At 35.9% G+C, this 14,725-nt stretch overlaps 1 non-coding gene across 1 annotated transcript; it reads left to right on the forward strand.

Moving 5' to 3' along the window:
- The first annotated feature begins 1,518 nt into the window (after positions 1-1,518).
- Positions 1,519-1,623, forward strand: LOC120070415 (small nucleolar RNA R71). The gene has a single exon (XR_005479907.1). It is a non-coding gene; the product is annotated as a small nucleolar RNA R71 (small nucleolar RNA).
- Positions 1,624-14,725: the final 13,102 nt, after the last annotated feature.

Below are 14,725 nucleotides of genomic sequence, written 5' to 3' on the forward strand. Positions count from 1 at the left end.
ATCTGTAGGTCCATTAGGTCCCCCTACTAGCTCACAAACGGACTAAACCTTATAATAGTGTGATGAGAGAATTTGAAAAGTTCAAATTCAAATTAAGGGAATTAGTAATTATATACGATATAATCACACGTTTAATTATCTAATTAAACGAAATTAGATAATTGGATAACATTTTAATATGATTTAATTATTTAATTACATGAATATGGATTCGTGTTCGTTGAATTGGTTATTTAATAATTTAATATTGGATATTAAATTATTAATCGATTAAATTATTTAATTATTTATTTAAATTAATTTGAAATTTATAATTTCAAAATTACATTGATTTTAATGTAAAATCAATTTAGAAAATGAATTTTATATGGTATTAATTATTGAATTAATATATTATAAATTTGGTTTTCATTTTTAATTTCAATTGAATTTTTAATTCAATTTAAAACTGAAATTAGATTCAATTTTATTTTAAGATGAAAAACAAAACCAAAGTGGGTTTTTCCGACCCCTTCCACTCACAATTCCACTAATCTTTTTTAGAGATTGGTGTCAAATTCTCTAGATTTAGAGTTGCATGTGTTTTTTAAATAAAAGAACTCAATTTGCTGAGTTGAGAGGGACATGCAATTTTGAAAATTTATGGTTTTATAATGAAGGCATTCTTCATACTTTGAGGAAAAGAAAAACCAAAAAATTGCTTATCCAAAATCCTCCCTAAATTAAGCTCATTTTGGTTCCCACAATCCAATCTAGAGTCCTAAAGGATAGTAGGGAAGATCAAGTAGTGGTCTACAATATTTTGGAGTGAAGATTCAAGTTGAATTCGAAGATTGAAGTGTTCTTCAAAGGTATATTTTCAAAACCCTATTTTCAGTTTATGAACATGCATGTTTCTTTGCTAAAATTAAAGGAATTAGAGTGCTTAATGATTCTGTTTGCTTCCATTAATTGCATGCTAACTCCAAAAATTGATATTAGAACATGATTTAAACACTCATCATCAATTCCTCCAAAGATGGTTTCTTTTGTTGGGAAGAACCTGGAAGGGTCAAAACATTCTTGTTATTTGCATAAGAAAAATTTTCATGATTTCTCAAACCTGGGTGGTAGTGTGAGGGAATTTATTGTTGGCCTTTATATTATCTTCTATCCACATAATTAGTCATCTCAGTGTCTTATGAGTCCCAAATTTGTGGAGTTTTAGATGCCTTAACTGCTAAAGAGGCTATGGACAATGACTTTAGAGCTTGACCACCTGTAGTCAATTTATTCAAAGAATTAGTAATTGTGGTCAATTGAGCTTTAATAGCACTTACCTTTTCAACTTCATAAATTCCTACTACTTTGTTGGTGGAAGCCTATCACTTAGCCAATTATAGCTTGTAGTGGCTATGTCCTCTAGAATAGTGTAAGCTTCTGTAGTAGTTTTAGAGAAAAGAGATCCCCCATCAGTAGCAACTAAAATGGATTTAGTGTTTCCATTCAAATCATCATAGAAAATTTGTATTTGCAACCATATCCATGTTGTGGGCACTTCCTAAGGAGATCCTTGTACCTTTCCCAACATTCAAATAATTGTTCATCCAATTGTTGAGAAAAAATAATTTCATACCTCAATTTAGAAGACTTGGTATAAGGAAAATATTTATTAAAAAATGCTTGAGCTAGCTCCTCCTAAGTAGTTATGCTTTTTGATGGGATGGTCTCTAGCCAATTTTTTAGCTCTATCCCGCAAAGAAAAGGAAACAATCTTAATCTAATTGCATCATTCGTCACTCATTTAATCTAAACTGTCCCACAAATTTTAAGAAAATATCTCAAGTGCTTATGAGGATCTTCAGTGGGGCGTCCTCTAAAAGAAATATCCCTAGCCACTTGAATCAACCCCAATTTTAGCTCAAAATTATTTGCATTGATTGATGTCTCCATAATTCTAGGTTGAGCAATAGGGAGAGATGTTTGGAAATAGTCTCTAATTGCCTTCTCACATTCCTCTACCATCTCTTATTCTACTTCTTGCTTATTCCTATGATTTTTCCTCAAGGTAAGTTCATTCTCGAGGTCAAGAGGCAAAAGAGGGATGTCCTTGTCATGGATCATGCACAAGAGAAAACCAAACAAGATTAGAACAAAAAATAACCCTTAGTTTAGAATATCTCCAACTTTTAAAATATTAAACAAAAATTGTTACTTTCACCCCTAGCAACGGTGCCAAAAACTTGATGTGGTGATTTTATGTTGCACACAAGTGTACGTGGTCAAGTTATAATATTAAAACGAATTATAAGGCCAAGTATCATCCTTTAGGATCAAGTTAATGGTTATTGTTCAGCTATCTCATGATTGTGTCAATTTTAGCTAAGGAATCGAAATCAAGTTTGAATTTGTGGTTTTGTAAGGAAATAAAAGAAAGCAATAAAAGTGTTTTGGGAATCTGATAATAAGAGTATTTTAGGGTATTGAATCCGTTAGTTACCTCATTAGATCTACTCTAGTCAATTCATGGAATCATGTATGAACATTATGTCTAAGTCTAGAAACTTAACTCAAGACTATTTTCTCTAAAAAATAACCTATTCTCATGCAACTTAATTGATAACTATATCTCATGAAATCATATTAAGAAACAAGGAATTAAGAATTGTCATCAACAACTTTCACTATTAACCTAACTATGAGCATGAAAAATTAATAATGATTTGATGATATAGACCCAATAAAACATTCGATCTCTCAATTAAACATTCAGCCTAGAAAATCATTGATGGTCAATCAATAAGAACAAAATACAATATCATTTAAAAGCAAAGAGATCAACAATATCCATGAAAAGAACTAAACTCAATCTAAATTCATAACAACTTCATTAATACCCTAAAACAAGCAAGTTTAGGCACTCATAGCTTGCACAAACATATTTTCATACATCAATTTAAGTATAAGATTTAGAGAAAGAAACAGGAACCGAAGAAGAATCCTCTCGAAGACTTCTTTGATCTCTTGAATCCTCCAAGCTCGCCTTGATCATCACCTCAGGAACTCGACTGGCCTTCAAAATATCCTTCAAATTCTCTAAGTTTTTAGCATAAACACTCTCTTAAGGTCAGAATTTCATCCTTAATGTCTCTTTACAGGTGTAATTTCTATTTTTCAAATGTTGAAGATCGTCCAAAATATATAGAGGAAGCAAACTTGGAGCCCAAGATCTTTCCTAAAATGTAGGATTTTTCGTTTATGGAAAGGCAGTGTTGCAACAGTCGACTGCAGTTTGATGTTGTCGTAGCATACGCTCATTAGCATAGCAATGCTGCATCCTTAATGCAGCTTTTGCCTTCAAGCGTAATGAGTTAAGCGTAGCCACGCTTCTTGTTATGCTGTCTCAAACATGCGCGCCTTCTTCCATCACAATTTTTAGCGTAACAACGCTACGCCAATTAGGGTAGCTACTGCCTTTTAGCATAACAGGGCAACGTAGCTACCCTACATGTTACGCTATCCTTTTAATGACAGACAAAAGATAACAGTCATCAGATCTTCAAATCTTCATATTTTTCTTCCTTCTTTTCTTCTCTCTCTTTGATCTATTGCTCGGTTTTGACTTCTTTAGACATAATTTGGTCCTTTTTAGCTCACTTTGAGTATAATTCCATTCTCGAACATAAAACCTAAAAATCACTAGCAAACACATCAAAACTTATAAATCATATAAAAAACCATTCTAAATCTAAGGCAAATAACGCACATTTTGTGTGCGCTTCAAACATTAGGTAGTAGCTTCTTAGACCTCATAAAAGAATTGGACACCATACCAAATAGGAGTAGATTTCTGCCTATGCATGTTCACTATCTTGGTGTGATGCTACTACATCGCTTTTGCTTTAGGGTCTAAAGGTTGAAGCACCGTTGGCCCTTGTTTGATTACCATTACTTATTGTTTCTCTGCATTTTAATTTTCACCCATTCATATCACCATTTGTTTTTATTACCTACGGTTTCATCGAGTTGTAGCCTTGATTAAACTAAAGCTACCATTAGTCCTATGGCTCTGATACTCGGAATACTTCGAGATTACTACTTCTCAACATTGCATGCTTGCACTAGACCTCACTCATCTAAAATATCTTACCTCTTATACATTTGGTTGATCGAGTGTTTGGCTCTGTTGCTGGGGACAAACGAAATTTTTAGTTTCTTTATTGATGGTGACTAACCAATACGACTGTATTAACCCTCTAACTCTTTTTTGTTGTTTGTTTTGCAAGGAAAGTTGGTGCATGAGAAGAAAGCCCTGCCTACTTCAACTATTTCCTAAAATAGAAAGGACCTTTCGTCATCAAAGATAAGAACAAAGGCAAAAGTGTAGATAGTAGAAGGAGTCGAGCACACAAGAGAGCTTGTTGAAGTAGCATTTATGCGGCAAATCAAAATGGAACCGGACCCACCTCTTGGAGACGATCCTTCAGACCCTTCCATGAATAAAGGACAATAGAATTGCAACTAGCAACCTAATCCCCAAAATCCTATCTTCATTGCAAAAGATAGAGACAGTGCCATAAGAGATTACCTTTCAAATGTTAGACACTGGCATTCTAGATCCATTAATTCTCGTGCCCATATTTGAAATGAAGCCTTTGATTTCCAGATGTTAAACTCATTCGGCTAATTCACCAGATTACCCAATGAAGATCCCTATAAACATCTAAAACTCTTTATGATAATTTGTGATTCTTTCAAAGTTAACGGTGTTTCTAAAAATGCATTAAGACTTAAGTTGTTCCCCTATTCTTTACAAGGAGATGTAGAAGCATGGCTCGACTCATTTCCTCCTAACTCTATTACCACATGGGACAACCTCGTGGATAAGCTTCTAGGAAAATATTTCCTGCCTGACAAGAACGCCAAATATAGAAGAGACATCATTGCATTCAGGCAATCTCCATCTGAATCTTTTGATGAAGTGTGGATTAGGTTCCAGAAGTTGGTAAGGAAATGAGCATTACAAAATTCCCGCATGCATCATGATGGAGCAATTCTATAATGGGTTGAACCAAGCTTCAAAGACTATGGTAAATGCATCTGCACAAGGATCTTTACTTAAGAAGTTTGTAGTCGAAGCTCAAGAGATCATGGATATGATTGCAAACAACAATCAGAACTGGGGTGACTCAGAACACACCACGATCACAAAAATTGTTGCCGAAGTACAAGAAGTATATACACTCCCATCCATGAATCAACAGTTGACGGCCATTGGAAATACGGCTCATAATCTTATGATTGGACCACAAAAAATAGCAGCTGTCAAGCTTAACCTTAAACTCAAACTTGTGAATTATGTACTACCAATCATTTATCTAGTGAATGTTTGTATAACCCTCACTCGATGTGCTGTATAGGTTTTTAGAAGGTGCAAGAGCATTGAGATCCTTATTCCAACATTTACAACCCCGGATGGAGATCACAGTCAAATTTTGCATGAGCAAAGCCCAACAGAAATGCAAATACATTACAACAACATCTGAGAGCAATTCCATCTAGATTCCCACAAGTGTCGTGATAGCAGCCTCGAGCTCAACCTCCTATACAGTCTTCTGAAAAAATCCCCACCATGGTGGAAATAATGAAGGAGTATGTGGCAATAAATGACACAGCACTGAGGAACTTAGAAGTGCAAGTGGGCCAGCTGGCGAAGGAGATTCATAATAGACCTCCCAGAATCTTGCCCAGTAGCACAGAAGCATCAAAGCTAAATGGAAAAAGGTAATGTAAGGCTATTACACTAAGAAGAGGATTGGAATATGAAAGAGTGAGAACACCGGGAGAGCAAGTTCAGTGCAGTAAGAAAAGAACAAGAGGAAAAGTATAACGAAGATACGATCCTGGGAGATGTGGAAAAGGAAAAAAAGAATGATGAAGGTGAAACATCAAGGGTATAAAAAAGTAAAAGAAGGTGATAGCATACAAATCACCTGTACCCTTTCCTCAGAGACTTTAAAAGACACACCAAGACACACAGTTAAAAAAGTTTTTAGATATCCTCAAACAACTACATATCAACATCCCTTTAGTTGAGGCTTTAGAGAAGATGGCGAATTATGTCAAATTCCTAAAATATATTTTATCTAAGAAATGAAAGTTGTCGGAGTTCGAAACCATTGTGTTAACTATGTTGTAGCACAATGGTTAACAGAAAGATTCCTCTTAAGCTAAAAGACCCTGGGAGCTTCACCATCTCATGCTCAATTGAGGGGACAAAGTCTAGGCAGAGCATTGTGTGACCTAGAGGCAAGCTTCAACTTGATGCCCTACTTCATCTTCACCTTGATGCCCTACTTCATCTTCACTCATCTTGCCATTAGAGAAGTGAAGCAAACTACGATCATGTTGTAGTTAGTCAATAGATCCACCGCTAAGCTAGTAAGAAAGATTAAGGATGTACTAATTTTAGACTGTGAAGCGAATAAAGAAGTGTTGATAATTTTGGGACGGCCATTTTTTGGCAACTGAGAGAATGCTAATTAACATGCAGAAGGGAGAATTGACTATGTGAGTCGATGACCAGAAGATTATATTTATTATGTTAGACCCACAAAAATTTCCAGGAGATTTAGATGAGTGTTCTTTCATTGATGCTATTGATACTTTGTTTTCAAATGTTTAAGACGTTATGCATAAAAAGAAGCATGAAGAAATACTAGAGGAAATTAAAGAAACAATAGTACAGGTTGCTGCAATAGTAAAAATAGCACATGTAGTTGCAAGCCGTGAAATATTGAAACCACTTAAGTTGTTGGTAATAACCACCAAAGTTCGAGCTAAAGCCATTGTTAGCATATTTAAAATATGCATATCTAGGTCAAGATAACACATTGCTAGTAATCATTTTTGCTGAGCTGACGGAACAAGATGAAAAATTGTTGCTAAAAATTCTAGGTAAACACAAGCAAGTGATTGGTTGGACAATAGCTGACATTAGAGGAATCAATCCTTTATTTTGCATGCATCCGATCAATCTAGAAGAAGGAGCAAGGAATTCAGTTGAGAGTCAAAGTCAGCTAAATTCGAACATGAAAGAAGTTTTTGGAAAGGAAATCATTAAGTGGCTAGACGCTGGATTGGTCTACCCCATTTCCGATAGTGCATAGGTCAATCTAGTACAATGCCTATCAAAAAAGGGCGGAATGACCAAAGTGGCTAACGAAAACAATGAGCTCATCTCGATGCGAATAGTAATGGGGTGGCGGGTCGGCATGGACTATTACAAGCTTAACAAGGCCACGAAGAAAGATCACTTTCCTTTGATATTCATCGATCAAATGTTAGATCGGTTAGCTAGTAAAGAGTACCATTGTTTCCTTGTCGGGTATTCGAGGTACAATCAGATAACGATTCTGCCAGGGGATCAGAGTAAGACTACATTCACATGCCCCTATGGCACCTTTGCCTTCTGGTGGATGCCACTTGGGCTATGCAATGCGCCAGCAACATTTAAATGATGCATAATGGCAATATTTTCTAAGTTGGTAGAGAGAACGGTCGAGGTTTTTATGGATGACTTTTCGGTCTATTTAAAGAATTTGGAGCAGGTATTAGAGTGTTGCGAGGAAACCAATCTGGTGTTAAACAGAAAAAATGTCATTTTATGGTAACGGAAGGAATCGTATTAAGACATAAGATATCAAAAAAAGGGTGAGAGGTGGACAAAGCTAAGGACGAGCTTATCTCAAAGCTCTCTACCCCCAAAACTATGAAAGATGTCAGAAGTTTCCTGGGTACATAGGTTTTTACAGGTGATTTATCAAGAACATTTCACACATATACAAACCATTATGTAGACTGCTAGAAGTGGACAGGCCATTTATGTTTGATGAAGAATGCAAAAAAGCATTTGAGATGTTGAAAAGGCGCTAAAAATTGCACCTATCATGACAGAGACAGATTAGTCATCTCTGTTTGAACTAATGTGTGATGCCAATGACTTTGCCCTCGAAGTAATGCTAGCTCAAAAAAAAGGTAGGGTTATTCATCCAATTTATTATGCAAGTAAGACAATGAATGAAGCCTAGGAAAATTACACTACAACAGAAAAGGAACTACTGACAGTTGTTTTGAGTTTTGAGAAGTTCATATCTTATCTACTCAAGACCAAGGTTATCGTTCACACCAATCATTCTGTATTAAAGTACTATTTGGCAAAGAAAGATCCAAAGCCCAAATTATTCAGGTGGACTCTGCTGTTACAAGAATTTGATGTGGAGATAGTATACAGAAAATGAACAGAAAACCAAGTTACCGACCATCTCTCCCACCTAAAAGGAAAAGCAGAAGAATCAAATGAAATTCATGACACTTTTATCAATGAGCTGTTGCTGGCAATTGACAAAACTCCATGGTATGCAGATTTTAACTACTTAGCAGCTAGAATTATGCCACCTGAAGCCACAAATCAAAAGTTGAAGAAGTTATTTCATGACATCAACCAGTATTTTTAGGATGACCCATATTTGTTCAAGTTGGGGCTAGATCATATTTTGAGGCATTGTGTTGCTGAAGAAGTAGTCGACATCCTTGGAGCATGTCACCAGGCTCTATATAGAGGTAATTTTGCGGGAACAAAAACAGCGACAAAGTGTTTCAAAGTGGATACTTTTGGCCGACATTATTCAAAGATGCCCATAAACTTGCTAGAAAATGTGATAAATGCCAGAGAACGGGAAATTTATCAAATTGCAGTGAAATCCCAATGAACTACATCCTCGAAGTAGAGAACTTTGATGTTTGGGGGATTGACTTTATGGAATCTTTCCTGCCATCATTTGGGACTTCGTGCATCTTGTTGGCAGTAGATTACGTTTCAAAATGGATCGAAGCAATGGCGACTTCATCTAACGACGCAAAAGTGGTAAAGAAGTTCCTCTTAAAGAACATTTTCTACAGTTATGGAATGCCCAGGCTCTAATAAGTGATGAGGGAGCCCACTTCATTAACCAAATGATGGTAAGTCTGCTACAAAAATACAACGTAAAGCATCAGATAGCTATGACATATCATCCCCAAACTAATGGTCTAGTTGAGCTATCAAGCAGAGAAATCAAGAGTATCCTTGAAAAAACAACAGAACCATCGAGAGAAGACTAGATAAAGAAATGTGGGCCTACAAAACAGCTTTCAAGGCCCCGTTAGGAATGTCTCCATATCAAATCATATTTAGTAAAGCATGTCACTTACCATTGGAGTTAAAGTACAAAGCATATTGGGTGATTAAAAAGTTGAATCTAAATATGGGGCAAGCAAAGGACAGGTGAATGCTGCAACTAAATGAGCTAGAAGAATTTCGATATCAAGCTTAAGAAAATGTCAAAATGAGTAAGGAGAAAATGAAAAGGTACCATGACCAAAGAATTAAGGCAGTCAAGTTCGATGAAGGATAACAGGTTCTGTTATTCAACTCCAGGGTAAGGCTCTTCCCAAGAAAGCTAAAATCCAGGTTGTCGGGGCCATTCATAGTCCATAAAATACTCCTGCATAGTGCTATGGAACTGCGAGACAGCAAATGTATTTTCAAGGTAAATGGGCAAAAACTGGAGGCCTATTGGAAAGAAATGGTAAACAAAAGGAAGACTTATGTTTCCCTTGCCAAATTGGTATAAGTAAGTGAAGGAACCCTATGAAGGGACCTTAAGCAAAAGAGATAGATCGTCCCAATTCCCAAGATTTTACATAATCAAATTTTTTATAGCAAACAAAAAGACATTATGCAATTCACAAATAAATCACAGCATGCTGTTGATAATAAACCAAGAAAAATAAAAAGGGTTTGCAACCCTTAACTTCTGAAGAACGTTTCTTCAATTGGAAAAACCATTGATCTCCAAATAGGCACCACCAAGATGGAATCGGTGGTATTCTGTGGGTGAGAATCTAGTAGGGTGTAAGGCTCTAGCTATTTTGGATTTGGAGAGGGAGTTGAGAGAGAAGAGGAGGAATGAGAGATTTTTTTCTACAGAAAAAAAACACTCTGTGTATTTTGTTTTTTTTCTTTAGGAAGAAGAAAAATGAAGACTGGGCCTCCACTCCTGCACGTTGTGGAGAGTTTTAGGGGAAGGGAGTTACAACTTCTTCTCTAAATTTGACTTATTATTATTATTATCATTAAAAAAACATATTAAAATTTTTAAAAATAATTTTAATAATTAGAATTTAATATATATATAATATATATATAAATATATATATATATTGATACCACTTTATCATATAATATATACTATATATTATATAAAATATAACATATAACCTATAAGTTCAATATTAGATCCAATACAATATGAACCTATTGTACTTAATTCCTCTCAACAGTGTTAATTTATATTTAATATAAATCACTCAATTATATTAAATTCAATTCGCCATAATTAAAATTCCACCTAATTATATTTGCGCGAGCATATTCAAATATTTAATTTCTCTCAATTAAATTACTTAATAATGTATCAAATACATTATAGTAATTATATTATATATAATTAAAATTTAATGAATTATATCATATATAATTAATTTTCTCAAATAATTTAAACAATTAAAATTAATCATAAAATTGATTCTCATTAAATCCCGTTGAGCTATCGAGGGGACCTCATGGCCCGGTAGCTTGAAGCTCCAAAGGTACATGAATAATTAATTAAACTATTCAATTAAATTATTCACCATCCGTTAACTGTCGGGCATCCCACTAAAGATCGACAGCTACACTCTACGCACGATAGATGTATTTCTATGTCCATTGGATAAACCAATCAACAATATAATCACCCTTCACAAATTGCTTGTAAGTATAGTTGAGCCAAAATTACCGTTTTGCCCCTGTATTTACATCTAACTCTTTAAGTACTACTAATCCCTCTAATGAACAATAAATCATAGTCCAACTATGATTAAACCCCTCTCGGGCCAGGAGAGGGTATGCGCCACATTGTTCAATCCCCGGAATTACCCTTAAGAGAGCAAATTATATACTTGCCCTGACATTGGCGAATGAGTGAATTCCTAGTCGTGTTCCCAGCTCCCTAATCAGACAAATCCCCAAAATGATAGGTTTGTTGAGTCAGCGATCTGGCCACTCTCACTCATACAAATTAAATGATCGCCTTCATAGGCAGGAGTTCACAACTCACTCAGGATTCAGGCCATGTTACCTATGGTCATCCTGGTGAAATGTAAGTCTCTATTATGAACGAAATTATATAATGAGACTAAACATTTCGTGGTCCGGTTTTTTACAAACTCCTTTGTATAAAATATCCTTGCTCACATGTCTCCACATGAATGATCAGGATCAAATCATTTGTAGCATTTTACAACAATTTTAACATCTACAAAGCAAGTCATACTCGTAGTGTCACCAAAATAAGGTATCCAACCTTATCCATCAACTATAGACCATTTAGGTTATCACTTAAATATGATCCACTTGTATGTCTCTACATACTTGTTTAAGCTATAAGATAACCTTGGATTGTAGTTTATTGGTTTGTGGTTAATGCAACTAATTTTGAAAGAAAACATCATATATTTTATTACATAAATAAAATGTTTGTATAATACAATTACAAACTATAGGACCCTACGAGATTTAGGGTATCAACCCCAATAGTAAGGGCTCTAACTAAGGGGGTTTTATTTGTTTCCATAAATAAACTTTGTCTAGGTTGGTTTTGTCTAAGGAAGAGGTATTTAAGATGATTGTAGGGAACATCTCGGCCTTGAAACCTACCTGGGGGTTTATTTAATTGGATAAACTTTCTAAAAATTCTCATTTGAGTGTGCAGGGGAAAGAGTGATGCGCCCACATCAATAAAAAAAAGGTTTTTTAGAGTTGGGGATGATGTCACTTCAATTTAGGTGGACCAAACCAAACTATAAATAAGTTGACCAGCCCTCAATTAATTCACACTATCTTTTTGACCTATTTTGAGCGAAGAATCGATTCCCTTCTCAAATCCCACCGGTGATTCAGCCCACTTAGGGATTTCATCCTATCAAGCAATCCTTACGACCAAGCCACAGATCTTTCCCTTTTCCAGAGATGAAATCGTTTTCTAGTTCTTCCTCAAAAAGTTGATCATCATTGGAAGGTCAAACGTTCATTCGAAATCAACCTTGACGAACCTTCGAAAACCCAACTTCAAATGGAGAAGTTATGTAGCGAACTTTGGAGCAAATGCCTCTCCCGTTAGTTTTGTCTTCATCTAAGCATTCGAAGGTGTGAATGAAGCACCAAAGGGCTCAAAAAAATGAAAAAGAGGAAAAAAAATAGAGCAACCTTTAGGTTGAATAGACATGCAAGGCCTTCAAGAATCTCGCATTCGTTCAAAGGAGTGGTGGAAGGAGATTGGGCTATAGAAGCCCTACAAAGATGAGCCTTCAATAAAGTTCATGAGGTGGAATCGTAGCCAAAGATCTCTATTTTGGCTACGTAAGGTACGATCCCATGCCTGTCTTCATCATCTCGTTCGTAGGAAGGAGGCTCTTCATCTGGCCATCTATTTTTTAGGGATGCATGGAAGAAAGTGATGAGACAAGTGGCTAGATTAGTAAAGGAATGGAGGATGTTGTACAGGAAAATTTCGAGATATGAGGAAGCTGAGAGAGAACTTCAGAGGAATCTTACTGAGGATGAGGAAAAAAGGAAAAGGGAAGGTGAAGAAGTGTAGAAGTTAAAGGAAGAGGCATGAGAGTTAACTAAGGATGAAGGAAGTCAACACAGAGAGAAGGAACAAGAGATACGCCAGCAGAACTCTGATGCGGTCGCATCAGTCATACCGTGACAAGAAACGAAGGTTGCAAATCTTAAGCAACCTGTTGAATCTGATGCGGATGCAGTGACTTTCAAATAAAGAGAGGGAAAGGGTCATGTAGTAGCAGAAGAGAAGTATGATGACCTTTTTGTTTATGAGGCTGGTAAGCAAACTCCTTTGGAAGATCCAAAAAAGAAAAGGAATGAGGTAGAAGAAGAAGTTGTAGTGAGTTTCACCAAGGAAACCCCAAAACAAGCTACTCCAAGAAGAGTTACACGATCTTCGAACAAGAGAAAGGTTGAGGAAGTCGGAGACAGGTCAGTAAATCGACACAGGAAAAAGTTAGCCATGAGGGTCATTCTCTCATCATCTAGTGATGAGGAGGAGGAAGCTGAGGAAGTAGAAGAAGAAGGACAATGGGAAAAGATGATGGAAGCACTTAAGAAGAGAGAATTTTTTTAAGAAACTGGATTCATGAAAAAAGGCAGGGTAGTCCCACGATACATCACTCAGGTGATTGCATATTATATGTGGATTCCTTGTGCGAATAGCCTACTCCCATGAGCATCACTTTAGTAAGGGAATTCTACAGAGGAATGTAGCCAAGGACGTGTACCTTCATGGTAAGAGGGTACAAGTGAACTTTTCAGTATCGGCCATCAATGTCGTTTATTCTCAACCAGATGAGCATGAAGAGGAGAGCTTTGTGTGGATGGATGAACCATTAGGGGCACAGTTACAAGAGGCGTTAACCAAGGTTGGAATGCTTGGGGTCGAATGGATAGTGTCATCAACTGGATGCCAGACCATGCGGCCGCTAGATATCACAAAGCCCCTGTCCATTTCGCTTTACATTTTCAAACACCTTGTCATGCCCACTACCCATGACAAAACAATCTCTATGGAGTGAGTCATGCTCCTTTACAGTATCAGTATGTAGCTGCCCATCAATTAAGGCAGAACCATAAACTAGGAGATGATCGAGTGGCGGCCAAGTACAACAGGTCGATTATTCTTTCCTTCACTGATCTAAAAGTTGTGTGAGCGGGCTACGGTGGTGACAAATGAATCAAAAACGGTCTGTAGGGTCAAGCTCACAATGGATAAGGGTTTGATTATGAGGTTGTTGGGGAATAGGGCAGTTCGACAAGGCAAGGTGGCAAAATCTCCATCCATAATGTCTTCCCCCATGGCTAAGGCAGCTCCATCAAGGAGTTTTGTGCACCCCCTACCTGAAAATGATCCTCTTGGTGCACTTTAAAGTGCACTCAATTAATTGGGATATGTGGTAATTTGTGGAATCAATACTTTGCTAAATGAATTACACACTAATTCACTAAAAGTTGGATTTTTCACTAAAAATCATTATTAGATCTTTTCATTGAGTGAAGTCAACATTTTGACTTTTGACTATTTTGAAGTCAAGATTTGACTTTAGTCAAATTTTAATTAAATACAATTTTAATTCAAAAATAATTTTGGAATTTCCCACTTAGTGAAGTCAACTTTTGACCTTTGACCTTCAAAGCTTGGTGAAGTCAACATTTGATTTGACCAACTTTGATTAATTCCATTTAATTTAAAATTAATTCAAATGACTAATTTTGAATTAAATTAATATTAAATAATTAATTAAACAATTTAGTTTAATTCGTTTAATTTTCAATTATTAAATCCAACACTAATCCCGACGAATCCTTATTCATAGTTTTGATATTTAAATATTATTTAAATATCTCCAACTCTATCTTAATTATTCAATTTCCAATTGAATGATACGTCGTTAAATATATCACATATATTTAACGTTTATTCCCTAATTCAAATATGAACACTTCAAACTCACTCGTCACACTATTCTAAGGTTTAGTCCAATATGAGCTAGTAGAGGGACCTAATGGACCTACAGATCATGAGTTCCA

Source organism: Benincasa hispida, chromosome 1, assembly GCF_027475165.1.
Source record: "Benincasa hispida cultivar pf3 chromosome 1, pf3_genome.v1.1, whole genome shotgun sequence".
NCBI classification, from domain to species: domain Eukaryota; kingdom Viridiplantae; phylum Streptophyta; class Magnoliopsida; order Cucurbitales; family Cucurbitaceae; genus Benincasa; species Benincasa hispida.